Source organism: Cornus florida, unplaced genomic scaffold (assembly GCF_030987335.1).
Source record: "Cornus florida cultivar Cherokee Brave unplaced genomic scaffold, ASM3098733v1 CherokeeBrave_3.0.0_Hap2_Chr11, whole genome shotgun sequence".
Taxonomy (NCBI): Eukaryota; Viridiplantae; Streptophyta; class Magnoliopsida; order Cornales; family Cornaceae; genus Cornus; species Cornus florida.
Genome location: NW_026775581.1, coordinates 76,419,168 through 76,442,713, shown reverse-complemented (window position 1 = coordinate 76,442,713; position 23,546 = coordinate 76,419,168).

The following is a 23,546-nucleotide window of genomic DNA, read 5'->3' as shown; positions in this document are numbered from 1 at the left end:
AATAAGACTTTGTGGATTTTAGACCATCAAAAGGCACAAGGCTGAATTTCTGGCAGCAGTGGAGTCAGGACTTTGCTCGCCATTTCGACCTAGCAAACTCAAGAACTGGACTTCCCTCATAACATAAAAGATTTAGAGCTCTAAATCAGCTTTCCAAATCTTCAAACGGTTTGTCATTCGGAGCTTGGAGCAGAGAGTTATGGCCTTGTTACCAGAGGTGCGCAGAACTGCCTGACAGCAATGAAATTCTGCCTTGATCTTCATTTTCGACTAACCATCCTTGAGAATTGGATCTCCACCAAAACATGAAGTATTTAAAGCTTTGAATTAGCCCTCCAAATCTTCAAACGGTTTGTCATTCGGAGTTTGGAGAGAAAAGTTATGGCCATTTCATCAAAGTAGGTCTGGGCAGAGCAAGTGAAGCATGGAGCTTTTTACACTAAATTCGAGTGCTCGAGGCCTTGCTTAGAGTGCTCGAATTTTGGGCAGAATGCCCTTCGGAAATGGCTCATTTCAGCCCACTTGCACCTTGGTTTCTTCATTTTGTTTTCTTCTTCAATGAAGTGGTTAGAGATGTTGGTTGGTAGCCTCTTGGAGTGGATAAGATATCTAATAAAGGGAAGCAAGGCCACACAAAAATCATTAAGCTTCATTCTACAAGATGAGAGGGGAGAGAAGAGAGCAAGGAGATGGAGTTCTTCAAGCTTGAAGAAGGGAGCACGAAAATGGAGGAGGTCTTCAAGCTTCTTCCTTCTTCCATTGCTCCTATGGGTAACTAAATCTTCTTTAGGGAGGTGATGAAGCTCCTCCCTTGTAAGCATGTGCTAGTGTAGCTTTTATTTTGGGGAGAACAATGTATAGTTTTTGGTTATTTTATGATCTAGAGCATCATATTTGTTGTAATAAACTTTAATGTCTATACATGATTATTGTGAGTTATTCCTCTTGTCTTAGATGATTGCTTCTCTTAATCATAATGCTTACACTTTCATAGTGACAGTGGAAGTTAGATCATGAAATGGTTTTATTGACATGAAGTTGGAGAACTTAGATAGTCCATTGCTTAGGATCCCTCTTTGATGGTCTATGCTTAATTCCTAATTTTATGTGCTTTCATCATTCCATTAAGGACTTGATAATCTTGGGCTTAGGGAGCATGTGAAGGCCACACCTTAGTTTAGGTGGCTTGAGTATGTGAACCTTTGATGGATTATTCTTGTTGTTGATTAAATGAAGTTCTTGAAAATACTATAGCAACCAAGTGTTGCCATGTATCATGACCATCATTTGTGTTGTTTTTGTTGGGATTTATATGCCCTGGCATAGCAAATTATTATCTGGATTATAGTGACATATGTTCCTGACATATCTGAAATATTTATGATTTATATAATTGGTGAATTCAATGTATAATGTTTCGATTCACTATGAAATTGATAGTGTCCATGTAATTACAAGAAATATTTATATATATGTATGTGATGGCAATCAATGCATGATATATAAATAGTAATTATAAATTGTTCAAAGTCGGTAATTATGGATGGACTCATAATTAATTAAGACTTGAACTGGATCCGCGTTAGGTTGAGATATATTGCGAGAGCCGTCGTATGCAATTACTCCCTATCACCGTCATGGCATTTGACTCTTAAGCATGAGAAAAGTATAGACTCTTTTATTAATTAATAATTACTTTGATTTGTTCGGCGGATTCTTCGGGATCCTTAGACCGACACTTTGGGTAGTTATGTAATTAATAGTTAGAGGGTTATATTTTCAATATTTGCATCATTGCTACTTGTATTTATTTTGTATTGATTATGATTGATCACAAAGTAAATTCGAAGGCCTTCGTGTGTTTTTAGACAAAATGATTTATTATATATTTATTTATTTAAATTATTATTTTTGTCAAACAAATGTTTTATTGTGATTGAGCCAGAAATAATCAGAGGTACCAAAATAGATATATTAATTAAGTAGTCAGATTGATGGTTTTATTTATCCAATAATTAATTATGCATAGAAGGGTCAAAGTGCAATATTGACTTAGAGGTTATTTATTATTTAATTGGAGTTCAATTAATTTCTTTTAGTGGAGTAGAAATTAATTTATGAATTAATTGAATTGGGTCTATGGACCGGGCCAATTATTAATTCATTATAGCCAATAAAATAATAGTCCCAATGGATTCTCACTCATAGCCCAACTTGATATTGGAATCATATTAGATTTGAGACATATGAATTAGAGATGGAGAAGGATTTGTTGTTTCCTTTTCTTTATTTTTATGTTACCTATAAATATACATCGTCTATGTATATTTTAGAGGGTGATTTTATTAGAAGGAAAAATGAATATATTTTCTCTCTCTAGAAAATTAGGGTTTATGTTCTCATCTAATGGAGGCTCCCACAAGCCTAGTTTTCCAAGGTCATTCATGGAGGCTTATGAGTGATTCCTAAAGGCAAAACAATTACCAAGAAGATGGAGATCCATGGAAAAGATGTCTAGCAAAAGGGATCTACAATAAGTGAGAACATTCACTTTAGAGGAGAGATCTAAGGTTTACTCAAACCTTGATGTAAGTATTCAATCTTTTAATTGAATGATACATCATGTTTTCTTTTTGCATAAAACTTGTCTCTATGTGATGAATCAAGATCTATGAATTTAAATCCCTCGAAAAGTTTTTAAAACTAGTACGTTTTCCAACAGTTTTTCCCCAATTTAATCTTAATCTAGCATGTGTATAGGGTTGGAGTGAATTCATCTCCCTAGTCTTTTCTACTTGTATCTCACTTCTTCAATTTCATTGCAATCTATTGTTTTATGCATTTTAATTTCTTAGTTTAGTGACAAACACACAAACCCTTTATAAACCCCTCATCACTCTAAAATGACTTTAAATACTTAGGTTGCCTTAAGACTAGCGCAGTCCCAGTGCTTCGACTTACCCGTCCAATAACCCTATTTTACAATGATTCGTGCTATTGCGAAGAGGGTTGATTTATAATTGATTTCGACCGTCGATCAAGGTTAGTCGCAAGTTTTTTTTATGATTCGGGAGGATTTTTTGCGCTTACCCCTATTATATAAGAACTACTGTACTATATAATTTTGGGCCCGCTGACCCCTTCTTACCAACTAAAAAATAGTGTACCTAAGATGGTGATAGACTCCTGTGGTCATTTTCTTTCCAAACATCTCCAAGAATAAATTTAAAAGTTACAAAAAAAATCAGATCACCATTGAATTAATTGAGTTCTGACGGTTGGATTTAGCCTTGAGAATACTGAAGAGCATCTATAAATCCAAACAACACGACGTTGTACCATATCAACAACTTTTTTTACCTATGTTACAAACTACACAACGTTGTACTATATCAACAACTTATTGTACCATATCAACAACTTATTTTACCTACGTAACAAACTACACAACGCTGTACTATATCAACAACTTGTTAACTTATTTTACCTATGTAACAAACTACACAACATTGTACTATATCAACAACTTATTTTACCTATGTAACAAATATTTGACAACTGAAACACAATTATTTCGAAGGTGCCATGCAACTCAATGGATGCTGTAATACCATTATTTTAATACAATCCCACTATTTTGAGGATGCAACACAACAAAATCCAGGTTGCAACACCATTATTTTGCCTTTTTTTTTTTTTTTTTTTTACTTGTTATTTTTTGCATCTTGAAATAGTTGTATTTTAAGCTCGAAATAAGTTATTGCACATGTGTACAACACAAAAAAAAAAAAAAAAAACAAGTAGAGCAGAGGATTCAGGTCACTAACCCCTCTCTTCAGGTCACTAACCCCTCTCTTCTGATGAAAAGGGCTTGATATCCTTGTCTCTTTTTACTCGTGTGATAAATTTGAAACACACTTTAAATTACTCCCTTCTCTAAATAAATATCTTTCTTTCCTTCTTTTTTTTTCCCCAGAAAAACTTCAATTCTTTTAGGTAGTACTTGTCTTTTTCAAAAAACAAAAAAAAAAAAAACAATTTATCCAAAAGAACAAAAAAGATAAACCAAGAAAAAAGATTCATAAATTGAAGATAATTTATACTCTAGTCGGTAAGGGAAAAAAAAAAATTGGATGAAAGAGATAGAAGAATAGATAAATGAGATTGTGTATTTTCTTTTTTTTGTTTGGTTAGATGGAAGGGATAGAAGAAGGATAAATGAAATTGCGTATTTTTTTATTTTTGTTTTGTTGGATATAAGAGAAGAGAATAAGATCAAAATTATTATGTTTCTTAAGAGAGAAGAGAATATAAAATTTTAATTATTTTTACCATTAAATTCAATAATATTTACAATATTGTAATTTATAGAGGATAGTATGGTAATTTAAAATTTATATAATTTAGGATAATATTTAATTTAAAACTTTTATAATAGTTTACTTATCTTCTTTCATATTTTTAGTACAATTTTTGGCAAATGAAAATTTATAAAGGAGATTAGTCATCCTTTTTATTATCCTTTCTTTCGTTGTATCATTTCTATCAAACAAAAAAAATTATCACATTTTTATTTTTTATTTTCTCTCCATACATCTTCCTTCTTTCCTTCCTATCTAACACAACATTCTAGAAGCATCTATAATTTTTCTGTAAGATTTTGTAAAGGACAATTCTCACATGGTTGCTCATAATTTGACTATTCATCCATCCATATTCCAAATATTTAATAAAGTAATCAATCAATTAATTGAGGTGAGGACTTTTTAGGTAAGATGACAAATTAGGTAAAGGCAGAGGAGTTGCCAAAGATGACTTGTACAAACCACTAGGAGGTCAACGTAGTCAAGGACTTTGAGGGCCTGGATGAGATTTGCGTGACTGGAATGTTCTTCAGTTCTACAATTATCCACTAGTGGATGATATTGGCAAGTGTGCTCTACTGATTTCAAGTCTTCAACAACCACTAACCCAAACAAGAAAGTCTGATACGGATTGCCGTGTGCCCACCATCATTCATGAATCAGGCCGCCTTTTTAGTGTTAATTTCATAAAACCTCGTTACTTTTAAATTTTGATCCTAAATTTTTAAATTATTTCAGAAAATTTCCATCATTTAAAAAAGTGATCTCATTATTCTAACTCTATCATTGGTACAAGTTAAATGTGCTTGTGATTATCATGTACACCTGTAAATCCTATTTTATGACGAAATTGCCCCTTAATGGTCACATGATTTTCATCCACTGCTGATTAATTTCGTTATTTCAAAAATACCCTAATCCCTTCTTCTTCACTTCCATTCGGACAAATGCAATCGCAGCCATAATAGAAGCCATTTCTTATCGAGGATGAAGGGGAGGAGAGAGACAACGACGAGTGCCACGATGATGTAGCCGACGATGGTGAAGCTAATGTAATTGAGATATGGCAAGATTGGAGAAGAGGATTGCGAGGTAGCGAGAGGCTGGAAGCAAAAACGGGGAAGATTTTCTTGAGGTAGTCGATGCAGATGATGGGGAAGGCGACGAGGTTTATGACGATGGAGAGGAATTTTCAGGTGGCCATTAGGGAGCCGGCGAATGGTCCGAAGGCGCGGTGGGCCCAGAGGACGAAGTCGTCGTTGCAGGGGTATGCGGTGGTAATGTCGGCGGTGATGAGGGTGAGTTTATTGTTGTTGGTGGTGGTTGCGGCAGTGATTGGGAACGGAGGTGGTCGGGGGTGTCTGGGTGGTTGTTGTGGTCATCCGGTTGTGCCTACAGTGGTCATGGTGGTTTTGGGAGTGTGTGAGATTGGATTTCCAATTTGTTGGAGAAAAACTGGAGAAATACCAACCTTTTTCTTTTCTTTTTTATATATTTTTTATCACCCAAATTTATTTATTTTTTATTATTATTTTTTTTCCCAGAAGGTTTTAGCACCCAATCTTACGCACATTGTTCCTCATCTTCTTTCCTCACACCCATCTCCATCAGATTGACACCTCCTCCAACAATTGGTTTTTCTTGAGCCAACTAGCGCATATATGACACACCCATAGTTCCGTACATTAAGAGGTGGGCAAAGAAAAAAAGATAAATTAATTTAAACTGTAAACTTTAATTAGTCATACAAATCATTAATAATAAATAAACCCGAATCCCTGTAAACTTTAATTAGTCATACAAATCATTAATCATAAATAAACTCGAATTCCAAAATCTTAGAACTTCATTATTCTCGCATTGCTATAATGCAAAAATAAAATAATTAAGTATAAATACCTCAAGTCCAACGAACTAAGTTGCAAATATTGTAGAGATCAAGTCCAACGTCGACATCCTTTAACAACGAACTAAGTTGTAACTCCAAACAATAGGCAAAGCTTGGAAACTGATTTCTCTCTTACCCTTTTGCACACATAAACATTATACGTATTGTTTTCATTTGCGTACATAACTGATGGGAATATGCATTTTTATAAAGGTCGAGGGAGGACCGGTTTTCTTTTTAGTAACCTTAATTCCACTTTAAAGTAAAGAATAAATAGGAAAACACTTCTCCAATAATTAATTACCAAAAAGGGAAAATTATAAGTTGACCAAATAATATAATATTAATCGGATATCTATTTACTTAATCACTAATTAATAAAATATATCACATGTCCAAATCATGTGGGCCACACAATTAATAAATAGTCTTACATATACATCTACTATACCCCTAGCGGCATTGCACGACATATATATATATATATATATATATATATATATATATATATATATATATCATACACACACATACCGGGAGAGAGAGGGGTTAGAGAGGTTCAAGGATTTTGGGAAATTAAATGTCACCAAGGTTATTGGGTATAGAGATAAGTTACTGGGTGTTGATTGTTAGGTGTAAATTCAAGAACAAAGAGAGATCTAAATGTCATCGAGATTATTTTTGTAATTTAAAAAATATCCATTTTTATTTTTATTTTTAAAATAAAGCGCTATATCATAAGGTTAATTTAGTCATTTAACACCAATTTAACGATTGAGGGACAGAATTGGGGCAACGTGATTACTTTTTAAAGTGTAGGGAGTTTTTTCTAAAACAGGATAGGAGTTTATGATCGAAATTTGAAAATAGTGAAAGTTTTATGGAATTAACCATTTATTTTATTGTATTATTGTTATTATTTTAGAGGTTATTGACTTGAAGTAATGATATTTACTCGATTATTCTAACTTATTTATCTAACAAGATGGATCATGTGATTTCGTTGATAAATTTAAACATGAATTACATTCACTAAATCAAATGATAAAAACTCAAATAAGTATATGGTTTGGTGTAAGAATTATTTTTCTTTGACTTTTGTTATATGTCAAAAACGTGAGTTGCTATTTTGATTGATTGTCAAATTATTTTAATTTATCTAAAAATAAACTAACAGTCCAACACAAAGCAATAAATAAAATAGGGTTAACACCTAGATGGAGATTTGGTTTTTAGCGACTACATAGACCCCAATTAGTGGCTTAACATTTCACTTACAATCCAAATGTCAATTTTGATTGTTAAATGACTTTGTTACCCTTTGACCCCTTTGACCTCGTGTGACTATTTTTTGTGATTGAACTGCCCCCAGCACACATTTCCTTATCTTCCTCCTCTCAAACAATCATCCCAATTAACCCACACCATCTTCTGTTGGGGAAGTGAGGCGAGAGTGTAGATTGGCAAAGTGAGACCTCTCTGATATTTGTGAAGAGAGAGTGATTCACATATATAAAGAGAGAGAATGATTCACATATATAGAGAGGGAGGAGCCCAATAATAGAATAGGGGAGGCGAATATAGGTCAGCGATTAAGAGGGTTGGGAGATCGGTTCAACCATGGATGACGGTGTGGCTCAGATGACAGCGATGGCGTGCTCGTGTGGTGGCTGTGGATGAACTGCAGCTGTGTACGGGTGAGTCTGACCGCCGAGGATGAGGGAGCTCGGCGATGGACGGGATGATTGAATCGGCAGCCGGCGAATGCGATGGACTCTCGGTTGTCAGCTGTGAGATCGAAGTAGCTAGGATGAGGGAGCTCGGCGATGGACGGTATGACTGAATCTCAAGCTCGTCACCGCCATCATCCGAAGCCACAAGCTCGCTATCATCCGAACGGTCCCTGAGCTTGGGTTTTCTGCAACGCAAGAACTTTTCGACGGAGATAATCGAGAGCATATCGTCGGAGGACCTCCAACCGACGGTCAAGATCTGCATCAACAGTCACCAATCGCCGTTGATCGCGATAAAGAGGACCTCCAACAAGCAGTGACTGCTCTCCTCAAGAAGATGTCAATCGGAGCGTGCGGCGCAATTCCAGCGACGGGGTGCTGAGCTTGTCTTTGCCATGGTTTGAGTCCGATTCCGGTTCGAATTCGTCTCCGGTGGGGTTTGTTGGGTCTTGGTAGTAGCCATCGTTACCGAGTTTGGGTTTGATTTACAGGCTGTGGATTGTTGATTTTTTTTTTTTTTTTCTTTCTTCTTGTGGATTGTTGATTATATGGTCCGATTTTGTGAATTGGGGCGTTGATTGTGGGGTTGTGATTGGGTGTAAGATTTGGTTTGTTTGATTGATTATAGAGGTGGTGGTTTGTGAGTGTTTATGCACTTTTTGAAGTGGTGTGTTGGTGGTTGAAGGGGGTGGGTGAGAGAGACCGCAGAAGCAGATGAGAGAGATGAAAGAGGGGCGTTTATGTCATTTAAGATTAAAGACATTTTGTAGTATTAAAATTTTGAGGGTAAAAAAGTCCGTTAGCATGTATTTGACGCCAAAAATCAAATTGGGGTCTAAGTGGTTGCTAAAAATCAAATCTCCAGGTGAAATATGCGCCAACCTTAGACAATCTAGGTGAAATTAACCCAATAAATTAAAGTAGGAGATGACACTGTATAGGATTGTAACGCCAAATATTATTTGGCTCCACTATTACACAAAACTCTATCTCAGTCCCACATGTATTCCATTCTACCAATTAATTGTTGAACATCTCAGGTTAACTCATGGAACTTCTGATCTGGTGCAGTTGCTTTAAACTCCAATATGAAAACGTACTTCATCAACACTCTATCCTCTTCGTGGTACATTTACCGTCCTTGCAATCACGAAAATAAACGAAAAATAAAATCTTATTGTGCTGATTAATCGAGATAAGCAATAGCAGATCTGTACGGCATTGATCAGAACATCACTTTAATATTACTCTCGTGTCTTAAATGTGCTCTCAAATAAAGAAAAAGAAACTCAAAATTACAAAAATCAATGGTGATATATATATATATATATATATATATATATATATATATATATATATATTGTCAAAAACACTCTCAAAAGATTAATGGTGTTAGAATATATGGAGAATGTATATTGTATACTGTATATTTTTTTAAAATCAAAAGGCAAATAGGAAGAAAAAAAAAATAGTTATAAAATAATATGATAAATAAATACTGTAAAAAAAATATAGTTACAAATATAAGAATCAAAATATTAATTAATAATATTTTAATTAAATACAATAACAAATGTCATCGATAAAAAGAAATAAGTGGAAAAAATAGAACAATACATAATTATACATAAGTGAAAAAATAATTTTTTTGAAAAAGGAAACAAAAATTAGAAAAGGAAAAATATATGGTATCCATGAAGTAGGGGATTTATGTAACTATTTTTTTTTTTTTTTTTTTTTCAAAAGGAAATTAGAAGAATTTGAAAATTTTAAGGGGATTAGAATTACCATATAAGTATATATATAACAAAAATATGTACCTATATATAGTAGGTTGGAGCAAGGTGAAGAGGGGATTCGTGCCCAGGGCCTAAATTGGCTCCGGCCCTTCGAGTGATGATCAACTTATCTGCATATGGTAACTAGGTATACAGGTCGTGGCGGAGCGAGGATTTCAATTCGGGCACCGTGTAAAAAAAAAAAAAAATTCAACAAACATGACAAATATAAAAAGGGTAAGAAAGGAAAGAAAATAAAAAGAGAAACAATATACGCGTTAAGCTAAGTTCTTCGTTTTGTTACTTCAAACAATATTTCTTACCATCTTAACTTGAAAAAAAATAAAATAAAAAAAATAAAAAAAAATAAAAAGAACTTTTGATTTTTAAAGTATATGGTTGCAACTTCATATCATATATCATATATATATATATATATATATATATATATATATATATATATATATATATATTGTATCATATGTTTAATTTTTTTTTGGAAGGTAAATATGTGTATTTATTTGTTTGATTATATATTGTTCTTCACAGTTTATAAAAAATTTTCAAAGAGATATTAGAGAGAGAAATACAATGAGAAAAAGAAAGAAAGGAGAGAAAAGAGATTAGAGAGAAAGAGATGGTAGTGGCCTAGCTAGACAGGCCACATAATTTCTGCTAAAGTAATCGGTTAAATACTTCGATTAAAATATCATTTTTCATATAAAAATATAAATTGTTCAAATGAAGGAGAAAAAAAAAATCATTGCAAATATGCGAAATCAATGAATAATATAAGAAATATAAGTGTTTGATCAATATAAGAATTAAAATATTGTTTAATAATTAATACTTTCATTGAATATAGTTGAGGATCTTTTATTTTGAAAGTGATGCGTGAAAATTACACCTATTAATTTCATAAATTAGAGTACTAAATTAAAATAAATAGAAGAGAAAAAAAAATTGCATACTACATATATCATTGTAAGTGCAAAAACAGGAATTTTAACTACGGAAAAAAAATAAAAGAAAAGAAGAAGAAAAAGGAAAAGAAAAAAGAGATATTTGAAAAAAAGAAGGAAAATTATATCATAAATTAGACTTTGATTGAAGAAGGAAAATTTTAAATTGTTTTTTTTAAAAGGAAATCAAAGGAATTTTAAGAGCATAAGAAAAAAGAAAGAAAAATTTATGATATAATTTTAAAAATTAAAAATTTTAGAAGGGGCATTATATAAAAAATTTCTTATAAATGTAAAAATAAATTAAAAAATAACCATATTTTATGCTAGGCGCCTTCGCCCTTGTGTAATACATAAATTACTTACATAATAACTACGCATGCAAGAAATCTTAGGTGCATGGTAGGTTTGTGTGACCTAACAGGTTCCCTCAAATTCAAGGTGAGTTATATGCAACCAACTTGAGTTTAAAAATAAGATAACGAAAGCTTCTAAACAAGATTACGCAAGTGTTCTGTACTCAGCTTCTGCGCTAGATCAAGCCAAAAAGATTAGGTGGAGATTGGTTTTCACCCATGATGTATCTGGCGTTGCACCAATGCTAACGTTGTTTGATGTCATGGCAACTGATGTGGCAGGTGACATGACATTATTGCTGGAATCTCTGCTGCATGGCTACTGATGTGGTACAACTAGTGGCTATGTTTCACCGATGCTGTTGTTGCACTGATGCCAACATGTTGATGACATGGCAACTGACGTGACAGGTGACTTTAGGGTGGATCTGTGAAGATCCTGGTGACGGGTGTTTGAAAGTTGATCGCCGTCGCTGATGGTGCCATCCGCAGCGATGACAACAATATACTAATAAAATGTTTACGAAAAGTTCTGATTCTATGTTAGAATATATGAAAATGTATTTTGTACTGTATTATTAAAGAATATATAAGGGTCCTATATATTGGAGAACATTTGGGGTTAAGTGGGTAGTGATCAAGCTATCTATACATGGTAACTAGTTAAGTGTAAAGTATACATGGTAATTAGGTAGGAGTAGGTGTGCTGGAGATCCTAGGTGGTAGGTTTATGTAATCTAACATTGCACAATTTGTATCTTTTGTGTTTCCACTAACCAGAAGAGTAGATGGTTTATTAAACCAAGAGAGTCCTTAAAAATGTAATAAATAAATAAAAAAAAAAAAAAAAAAAAAGGAAGAGTTTAAAAATACTCAAGGATGTAGCTGGTGTTTGAGTTAAGAACAAAGTTCAAAACCTAATAAAAATATTTGAGTCATATTGAAAGTTGAACTCATGGAACCGTTTGGTGAAGTCGTCTGGAGAAAATAAAATTTCCAAAATTGGTGTGCAACCTGTTGGGAATGGTTTAACTAGTTGCAAGTGTCCCTCAAAAAATATTAAAATTTTCAACTAGACTTGGAACCAGTTCCAAGAACCTCCAACCGGTTCAAGGTTTATTCTAAAGGGTAAAGTACAGACTACAGGGAGACACCGTTGAGGTTTGGGAAAATTTATCATCCAAACAGAGCCTTAAAACTTGTAAAAAGTTTATTTTACCCTTCACTATTTTATTAATTTTAATTATAAAATATTAAAATACTTAAATGACCAAATTACCTTTTTCATCTCTCTCTCTATATATATCTATTTACTCGCACAACCACACAACAGTCACCACCACCCCTAACCCAGACACGAAAGCTTATTCAAACCCATTTTGCTTTCTATTTAGTATATACAGTATAACTAGATATATATATAAACCCGATCCATTTTTTTGCATATATATATATATATATACTGATATCAAACTCAATCGAATTCCTGTATTGACAGTATACCAAAGGAAAACCCAGTCCATCCATTTTGTGCAAATATATATAGATTCCTAATCCATTTTGTGCATATATACATACATATATATATAGAGAGAGAGATCAAATTTAATCCATTTTGTGCATTGACATACCAGTATACTACAGAATCAAACTCAATCCATTTGTACATTGATGTGCCAGTTTACCAAAGGGAAAACCAATCCATTTTCTGCGCGCACACACATATATATATATATAGAAAACCCAAATTGAAACTCATGGAATTGGGTGCCGATCTCCTAGATTTCCTTTGATACCTGTTGGAAAAATAAACCAAATACATGAACCAACTCAAGTATTGAATACAAAAAACTAACTCATATGTGGAATACATGCACTATCTCATTGGGAGATGATGTGTTAAACTTATTATTTTATTTATTGTCTTGTAATTTGTGTCTTTCTAGAGTCATGTATTGGTGCCTATAAATAAATGTTCTTAAGTTCTTTTGTAAGCAAGAAGCGAGAAAGAAATATATTAATATTTGAGAGTCTTATATAAAAGTTGTGTGTATTCTCCTTCTTCATATTGAGTGCCCTCCTACAAATGGGTATCAGAGCCAATTTTAAAGAAGAAGGTAGTAGAAAAAATCTCAAAATTATTTCATGGCAAATACAAGCAATTGGGCTTCTCTTATTCCTCACTTCAATGGAGACAATTATGATTAGTGGAACAACAATGTAAAGGTGCTGCTCAAATTAATGAAGTTATGGAATGTTGTTGAACAGAGTTTTGATGAACTCGAAAATGAAGATGATTTAACTTAAGCACAAAAGAATGCTTTGAATGAAAAGCGAGAAAAGGATAGCAAGGCACTTTTCACAATCTACCAAACAATTGAAATGCCGATTTATGAAAGAATTGCAAAAGCCACCAAATCCATGCAAGCTCAGGAGATTATATAACCGGCATACAAAGGTGAGGAAAAAGTGAAAAAGATACCTCTTCAAACCTTAAGATCAGAATTTGAGAAGTTAGAAATGAAGGAGAATTCATCTATTTCTGAGTATTTTACAAATGTTACATCCATTGTAAATCAAATGGCTTCCAATGGAGAAATTTTAGGAGATGAAAGAGTGGTTGAAAAAATTCTTCGCAGTTTGCCTAAAATTTTTAATTATGTTGTAGTTGCCATCAAAGAATATAGAGATCTCTTTTCCCTTTCTCTAGATGATTTATTGGGAACTTTGAAGGCTCATGAAATTCGAATCAATCAAAGAAATCCTCCTCCTCCTCCTCTTAACCAAGCTCTTAAATCTCAAGTTTCAATTACGGGAGGCCGTGGTTACAACCATGGTCGATGCCGTGGAAGGAATGGAAATTTCTAAGAAAGAGGTTCTAATTTCCGTGGAAGAGGAAGAGCTTTTTCAAAAAATGAAAATTTTTCTAAGGAAGATGAGAAAAATCAACAGACAAATTTTTCACAAAGAGGAAGAGGCCATGGTTTTTACCAAGAAAAATCTATGTTGAATGTTTTCATTGCCATAAACCCGGTCACAAAATTAGTGAATGTTGGTACAAACAAGCTGAAAAAAAATAAGACTAGTTTTATGCATGAAAACAAGTCTGATTTCTATGAAAATGAATCTTATGAAACTTTCTTGATTGCATGTCATGGTGATAATACTGATTATGTATGGTACTTGGATAGTGGTGCAAGCAAGCACATGACCAGCAACAAAAATCTGTTTTCAAATTTGGTTGAAGTGGATTATAGCCAAGTAACAATTAGAGATGCCAGAGCTTACAATTTAAGGCATCAGAGAAGTTTCATTCAAAACAAATTCCGGCAAAATTGAGAAAATGTCAGAAGTTTATTATGTGCCCGGCTTGAAAGGTAATTTACTTAGCACCAGTCATCTTTTGCGGAAAAGGATATGATATTCATTTTCATTATAATGCATGCATCATGACAAAGAACAATCAGTTTGTTGCTAAAATTGGGATGGCGGCTAACAATATTTTTCCTCTCAAGCTCCAAATTGCTAATATTTATTGTTTCACTAGTGTTGACAAAGGAGACTCCAAGTTGTGGCATGACAGGTTTGGACACTTAAATTTTGGAAGTTTGAAATTGTTGGCATTAAAGAAAATGGTAGAAAGGATGCCTCAAATTGAAAGTATAGATGGAATTTGTGAAGAATGCATGCTTAGAAAACAACATAGAGATCTATTTCCTTCACAATCCTTGTGGCGTGCCAAGCATCCATTGGAGCTTGTTCATACGGATTTGTGTGGTCCATTGTCGATTCCATCTCTTGGAGGTAGTAGATATTTTCTCCTATTTAGTGATGACTTCACTAAAAAAAATTGGGTATATCTTTTCAAAGAAAAATCTCAATCATTTCAAGTTTTCAAAGATTTCAAGGCCCAAGTTGAAAATTTTTCTGGTTTTCTAATTAAAACATCAAGAAGTGATCAAGGGCGTGAATATCTTTCCAGTGAATTTGAGAGGTTATGTAGAGATATTGGCATATGGCATGAGTTAACAGTTAGACGCACACCACAACAAATGGTGTGAGTGAAAGGAAAAATAAAACGGTCATGGAAATGGCAAGATGCATGCTTAAAAAGAAAAAATTGCCAATAGAATTTTGGGCGAAAGCAGTCTCTTGTGCTGTTTATTTGATCAACAGATCTCCCATAAAAATTTTGAAGAATCATACACCTCATGAAACATGGTATGGAAGAAAGCCTAGTGTTCAACACTTGAAGATTTTTGGAAGTGTTGCTTATGCACATATTCCGGATGTGATGAGAAATAGCTTGATAATAAGGTCGAAAAATGCATTTTTATTGGGTATAGTGAAAGGTCCAAGCCTATAAGCTATACAATCCAGAAACAAAGAAAATTATGATTAGCAGAGATGTAAAATTTGATGAAAATGCTTCTTTACTTGATTAAAAAATAGGTGGTTCTTCAAATGCAACAATTTTTGATGATTTTCAAGGTGTAGAAATTAATGGTGATTTGTTTTCAACATGTCCCTCATCAAGTGAAGGATCCTCTCAAGGCCCTCCATCTTCTCATGGGAGGAAGACAAGAAGCTTGCAAGAACTCTATGAATCTACCAATAAAGTGAATCAAGACAACCCTGTCTTTTTTGCTTTCTTTGCAGGAGAAGATCCAATCTTTTATGAAGAAGCATGCAAAGAGAAAAAGTGGAAGAAAGCAATGAATAAAGAAATTAATGCCATTGAAAAGAATGGCACATGCGAGTTGACTAATCTACCACCAAATAAAAATTTCATTGGTGTGAAATGGATTTTCAAGACAAAGGTAAATCCCGATGGCTCTATCAACAAGTATAACGCACGGCTTGTTATAAAAGGTTACAAACAAAAAGAAGGGGAGGATTATAATGAGGTATTTGCTCCAGTCTCTCGACTTGATACCATTCGTTTGATAATTTGTCTTGTTGCCTAAAATGATTGGAAGTTGTTCCAAATGGATGTTAAATCCACTTTTTTGAATGGGATCCTTGAAGAAGAAATTTATGTTGAACAACCTCTTGGGTTTGTGAAAAATAGGGAAGAACACAAGGTGTATAAGCTTAACAAAGCTTTATATGGCTTGAAGCAATCCCCACGAGCTTGGTATAGCCGCATTAATTCATATTTTGAGAGAAATGGTTTTCAAAAGTATCCGTATGAACACACACTCTACATCAAAAATGATTTGGAAGGAGGCTTCATGATTGTGAGTCTTTATGCTGATTTTTACCGGTAATAATATGAAATTGTTAAATGATTTAAAGTCTCAATGATGAAAGAATTTGAAATAACGGACTTGGGTTAGCTACATCATTTTTTGGGCATTGAAGTTCATCAATCTAAAGAGGGAATTTTTATTTCTCAAGAAAGTTATGCTAAAAAAATTCTTGAAAAATTCAAGATGGAGCAAGCCAATCCCGTTTCAACACCATGCATCACCAGAATAAAATTAAGCAAAAATGGTGAAGGAAAGCTTGTTGATTCTATCATGTTTCGAAGTTTGGTTGGAAATTTGATGTACTCAACCGCTACAAGGCCGGATATAATGTTTGCGGTAAGTTTGGTTAGCCGATTCATGGAGAAACCATATTCAAATCATTGTGAGGCCGCAAAAAGAATTTTGAGGTACATGAAAGGAACCATTGATTAATGTATTTTTTATAAAGCAAATGTTTCGGTTAAACTTGTTGGCTACACGGATAGTGACTTGGCGGGAAATATTGATAATAGTAAGAGCACATCCGGCTATGTCTTTAATCTTGGAAGCGGTGCAATTTCATGGAGTTCGAAGAAGCAAGTTACTGTGGCTCTTTCTACAACGGAAGCGAAGTATATTGTTGCTCACTTGCCGATTGTCAAATTATTTGGTTGCAAGGTATTTTGGAAAATCTCAAGCATAAGCAAGAAGGGCAACAACATTATTTTGTGACAATAGTTCAACTATCTCTATGACAAAAGACGAAGCATATTCGCATCTATTATCATTTCTTAAGGGAGCTTATCAATGAAGGAATTATTCAAGTTGAATATTGTGATACCTCTCGAGTCCGATACATGGGTTGATCAGGCCCAAGCCTAAACCCGAGGAAATATCAAACAATTAATATATAAACGAACACAATACAAAAAGATTTAAGAAAATAAATAACAAAGTTGAAAGAATTATTAAAAATAAAATCCTCCAAAGTTAAAGATTGAATAATTCAACTTTCCAAAACCTCCAAGAGTACAACTGAATAAAATCTCAGATGATAAGCAAACAACGGAAGATAAAATCCAAATCTAAAACATGGAATGAAATCCTACGTCGTCGATAAAGTGAATGACCGTCTCTGCTCAGCCCGAACAAGCCCTAAGACTGGAACCATCCGATACCTAAAAAATATAAGAGTGGGTCAGGCCCACGAACAAGTTCTAATCTAACTGCAATCCATACGGTGACCCGATATGCAGATACATCATAGATATCTCACAATATCTATCTAGTCCATATATATATATATATATATATATATATACACACACACACACACACACTAAGGGACATTTACTAAACTACAAAAGGGGTCTCAACCTAAATAGAAGACAACATGCAAAAACGCACCCAAAGGTGGGCATGAATACCTAGACCTAACAGGGTACACCTCAACCTATCATAGCCAACTACGCATCTACTGCATATACGCACCCTAACCAACAAGCCTGAGACTCAAGCTCATCTCGTGATACCATAACCATATATCTAAAGTCTGTCCAAAACCAGAGTATGTAATTCAATTATATAATGATCTGACATAAGATTTATAATCTAATTAGTCACTCAACTTATTCAGTTGATTTGACATAACTCCAAACACTAATTAATCCATGTAGTCACTCAACTTACTCAGTTGATTTGACCTAAATATAAGTAGGGTTAAATTTTTACAATCCATTCCCTTATTCCAGTAAGGTAGGTCTTAGCGTTTTGAGGTAAACCATCCCTAGTATGCCAACGTCCCATACCGATGCATACAATCCACAACATCCAAATAATTGACAGAATTTAATGTAATAATTTAGTAATTATAATCCAACACATAAATCCTTATAATTGACAGAATTTAATATAATAATTCAGCAAGTATAATCCAACACATAAATCCAGATAATTAATAGAATATAAGTTAATAATTCCTCAATTAAAATCCAACACCTAATTCTATGTAATTGACAGAATATATTTTAATAATTCTTCAATAAAAATCCAAGAGAAATATACCACGATCTAATATGTATAAGACCCTATTATGCATCCAAAACAAATTTAGAAATCATACTCCAGTCATCTAAGTTGCTAAAATAAGTTTAAGCAACTAAATAATTTATATCCGTCAACAGTGTACGATATTGCTTAAAACTTCCACACTGTGAATACCATTAGCATATAGAGATAAATTATGCCTTGTGGGTTCTAATACGGTAATATCGTGTTTAGAGTCCATGCTACATTTCGTTAAATTATTAACACAAGATTAAACAATTTAGTCCTTCCTATCTATTAACAGCATGCAAAGTTGCTTATTTTTAAACTGTTCATTTTATTTGCACTACAGATCAAATTATGCAATTAAAAAGTTTAAAATCCCATGAAATTACTTTTAAAATCCTCAGTCCAGTCCTTGAAACAATCCAGAATACCAAACATGTCCAAAACAGTGCCCAAAATAGTTCCGGAATACGTCCTAACAAGGCCAAACAAGGGAGCCTGCTCTCAAAACCACAGAGAAGGCTCAATGGACCATGGAGCCGACTCCCTAGCCCTTGGAACCGGCTTTGTGAAGAGGGGAGCCAGCTCCCAACCTCCTGGAGCCGGCTCTCTCCCTCTTTGAGAGCACTGATCCCCTTCTTCTTCGTTTCTGATCATCTGCTTCGTCTAGGGCCTCTTCCTACCCTTCTATTCTTCCTTTAAACTGATCTTAATAGTCTATTATATATCTAGTATCATCCCAATCCTTTGTTTATAACAGTAAGAATTAATACAATAATTAAAACAATACCAATTTGTATGCTTTAAAACAGACGACGAACACCAAAGTTGCAAGAATTATTTCATACAAAATTACACACATACAGATGATCAAGTTGACATATATTACGCTTGTAAGATTCAATTAATATTTAATTACAATCCTAGAGATCATTTAGGTATGCACAAAACACAGGCCAACGGGAGAGAAAAAGAAAAGAACTTGCCTGTGCAGTTTTGGAATCAAAACCTTGTTGCCGTCTTCCTAAGCTTTCCGATGACGTCCGTTTACTGTCAACTCAACCTCCTACCGCTCAACCTTCCCTTCTCCTAGGTCCGACCTTTAATCCACAGCCGGAACCCTCATTGCAATTGCTCTGTTTTTCTCACAATCGCTCTCTATTTCTCTCTATATCTTTGGTACGTGAATAGGGTTTTTCCAACCCTTGTTGCAGACTATAACAGTATACTTATAGGCACAACAAAACTTAAATCCAATTAAACCCTAAACTGAACCTACTTGTAACATTATAAAGTAAAACCCTAATTGAAAGAATATAACCTACTTGTAACATTATAAAGTAAAACCCTAATTGAAATCAATTAACTCAACTAATAAACCATATAACCAATTAAAAACAAGTAATTCCAATTAATCAATTTAAAGAAAAATAAAAATACAATTAATCCATTAATGAAAATAAAAACACAATTAATCAATTATTGCAACTAAACAACCCATTAAACACATAATGATAATTAAATACACAAATAAATAATAAAACAATTAAATAATTTAGCAAATAAACAATTAATCAAACAAAAATGCAATAAAACCATAATTAAAATGCTAAGACTATCCTTTTAAAATTAGGGGTATTACAAATATTGCAAGACGGATGAACAAATGGCAGATTTATTCACAAAGCCTCTTGGTGGAATTTTATTTATTAAGAATCTTGCAAAGTTGGGAATGAAAAGCAAATTTGGTTTACGGGAGGCATTGTTGGAAAAATAAACCAAATATATGAACCAACTCAAGTGTTGAATACATGAACTAACTCATGTGTGGAATACATGCACTATCTCATTGGGAGACAAAACACTTGTGTTAAACTTATTATTTTATTTATTGTCTTGTAATTTGTGTCTTTCTAGAGTCATGTATTGGTGTCTATAAATACATGTTCTTAAGTTCTTTTGTAAGCAATAAGTGAGAAAGAAATATATCAGTATTTGAGAGGTTTATATGAAAGTTATGTGTATTCTCCTTCTTCATATTGAGTGCCCTCCTACAATACCACTAGAGTGAGCTTGCCACCAAAGAATTTTAGCTTGGAAAGCTCACTGTTCACTAATGCTGCATCGTCATGGTTGCTGAATCCGTCGAACACATGGCTATGTTCCCAATCCACACCCTCAAAATCTGCATGTAGGTAATTGGGTCTTCGTGCCCATCTTCAAACCTTACTCTCCAACCAACCTTTAGCCCCATTCTCAAGCTCGAAGGCCCTACCATCCTCTATCGTGGTATCATCGCCATGGGTTCCTCCTCCTTGAGGTATGCCCCCGGCACAGCTTATATTGATCTGTTTTCTCTTTAGATTCTAGGCCACATCATCACCCCCTCCCTGTTCCTCCCTTTTACGAGGAAACCAGATCCAAATAGTCAGGGATCTGGATAGAGATTTTTGATTCTTCCATAGAAGTGTCGGCCTAGTAAGGGGTAGCAACGGATCTAGGCCCGCAGCTTTAGATTGGCCACCAACTGTGGAGACGAAAGCCTCTCGCTTCCGTGAGCTCTGATTCACCTCCCTGTGGTTCTTTCTTCCTTGCTTGTCACCTTGATGAATTGATAATGATGATGTTGAGGAAAGATGATGATGCGACAGTGGAGCTGATTTGTGGTAATCTTATATGTGTGTGCGTGATTTGTGGTGATGATGATATATGTGTGCGCTTATGTATACACATTCAATATATATATATATATATATATATATGTATATGTATTAGTTATTTTGGTTAGGGTCTGAAAGAGGGGAAAGTGAAGAAGAGGGTAAGGATTTTGGGTTTATCAGATGGGTTTTACTCAATAACCCATTTAAACTTATTTGATTTAAGGATATTTAAGTCAATTTTATTTATCAACTTTATATTAAAAGGTATTAAAGTCAATTCACCATTGTCAGGGTGTTTTTGTCCATTTTATCAACTTGAGGGGGTGTGATTATCCAAAAGTAGGACAACTTTCATCTACTTGTCCTTATGCTAAACCTCAGAGGGTGTTGGTGAACTTTACCCTATTCTAAAATGACACACAAAACCCCATCAAATAGTGTAACTAGTTCCAAATAAAGTGCAATTGGTTCTAAATGCATTATGTCCAAATTTATCTTAAAAAATACCGACTTCACTTAACCCTTTTGAAAAAACAAGTGTAGTTACATACGTATTTAATATTCAAATTCGATCAACAGGTATTAAGCTTATGTTGAACAATTGTTCTTTAGCTTCTGAAATTGAGACATAGGATAAACATAAAATTACAACTTGATTTACCAAGTTTTCAAATTTGCTAACCCAAAAACTAAGTTCCTCACAATATTAAATATTCTTGGGATTTGTATGCACTAGCAAAGCGAATTCTTATTTGGATTGTAAAGACATTGTTCTTTATCTAAAATGAGATTTATGTGTTGTATAATTGGTGAATGCGAATGTATTTTGCTTCGATTCATGATGGAATTGAATATGTCCACTTGATTGCAAGATATATTTATATGTATGTGATCGCGGTCAATATAAGATTATAAATAATAGTCAAAAATAGTTCGTAATCGAAAATTAAGGATGAACCCCTAACTAACTAAGATATGAATTGGATCCGCGAAATGTAGAGATATATTGCGAGAGCTGTCATATGCAATTGCTGCCAATCACTGTCATGGCATTTGACTCTCAAGCATGAGAGAAATATAGATTCTTTTATTAATTTATAATTACTTTGATTTGTTCGGCAGAACCTTCGGGATCCTTTGACTGGCATTTTGAGTCATTATCTAATTAACAGTTAGATGGTTATATTCTCAATATTTGCATCAGTGATACTTGTAATTATTTTGTATTGATTATGGTTGATTACAAAGTAAATTCGAAGGTTTTCGTGTATTTTTGGCAAAATAGTTTTCTATGTATTTATTTACTAAATTATTATTTTTGTTACAAAAAGTTTATTGTGGTCAAGTCAGAAATAATCAAGGTACCAAAATAAATATATTAATTAATTGGTCGAATTAATAATTTTAATCATCCGATAATTAATTATGCATAGATGAGTCAAAGTATAACATTGATGTAAGAGTTATTTACTAATATTTGATTGGAGGTCAAATAATTTCTTTTAATGAAATATAAATTAATTTATAAATTAATTGAATCGAGTCCATGGTAGTTGGACCGAAATAATTATTAATTCATTAGAGCTAATATTTAAAAAATGTATGAGAAATTACCGCTGGACCATAGTCTGATTGGTTTTAAACTTCTAATTCAACTTCAAATCTTAATCTTTAATTTTGAGTTCAAATGTCTTGATTTCAAACAAATCCACTTATCAACGGATCATTAGCTAATCTGTTGCCATGGTCAGAAGAACCAGTTCATTGGACCTATTTTCTTCCGTGACTACCTCCCAACTTTGCATATATAAGCCACCGACCCATCATGCATGTACATGTACCTCTCTTCTTATTGCCTTATTTGACCTGCCGGACCATTTTTTACCCTTAATATGTACTACATTACTAGTACACTAGGTACGTACCAGTGTAGTACCACATATATAATACGGGGTAACATGTAACATATGTTAACATGACGTCAAATATTTCGGCTGTGTTCGGTTATCTTGGAATTAAAATCAAAAAGCTTTTGGCCTATTGGCTGTGTTCGGTTGCTCACTAATCGATTAAATGGCGAGCAAAAGTCTTCCTAATTAATTTTTCTATCGGCTCTCTATATTTAAATACAAGTATATATGGTTAGTACGTACATTAGTCAACTGTATTAGTTGGGTTTACTTGGAAGATGTTCCTCCACGTCCACACGCGATACGTATAAGATAGTTGGTGGACCCAAATAGCGGTTGTTGGTATGAAAGACTTGGGTCTTCATTAAATGTTGAAAGAGCATTTCCAGCCGTCTCTAAAGAAACAATTGAATTGAATTGAATTAGGAGAATCCAATAGGGGGCTTATTTGGCCCAATTAGAAGAGAAAAAATCTGCATCCACCGCACGTGTTTGACCACAAGACTCTCCCCCCCTCTCGCATATCAACGGTAATTGGAGGCCAAAATTGTGAAACATGTTAATGTTTGGCGGGTAGTATTTTAGATTTAATTTTAAAAAAAAAAAATTTAG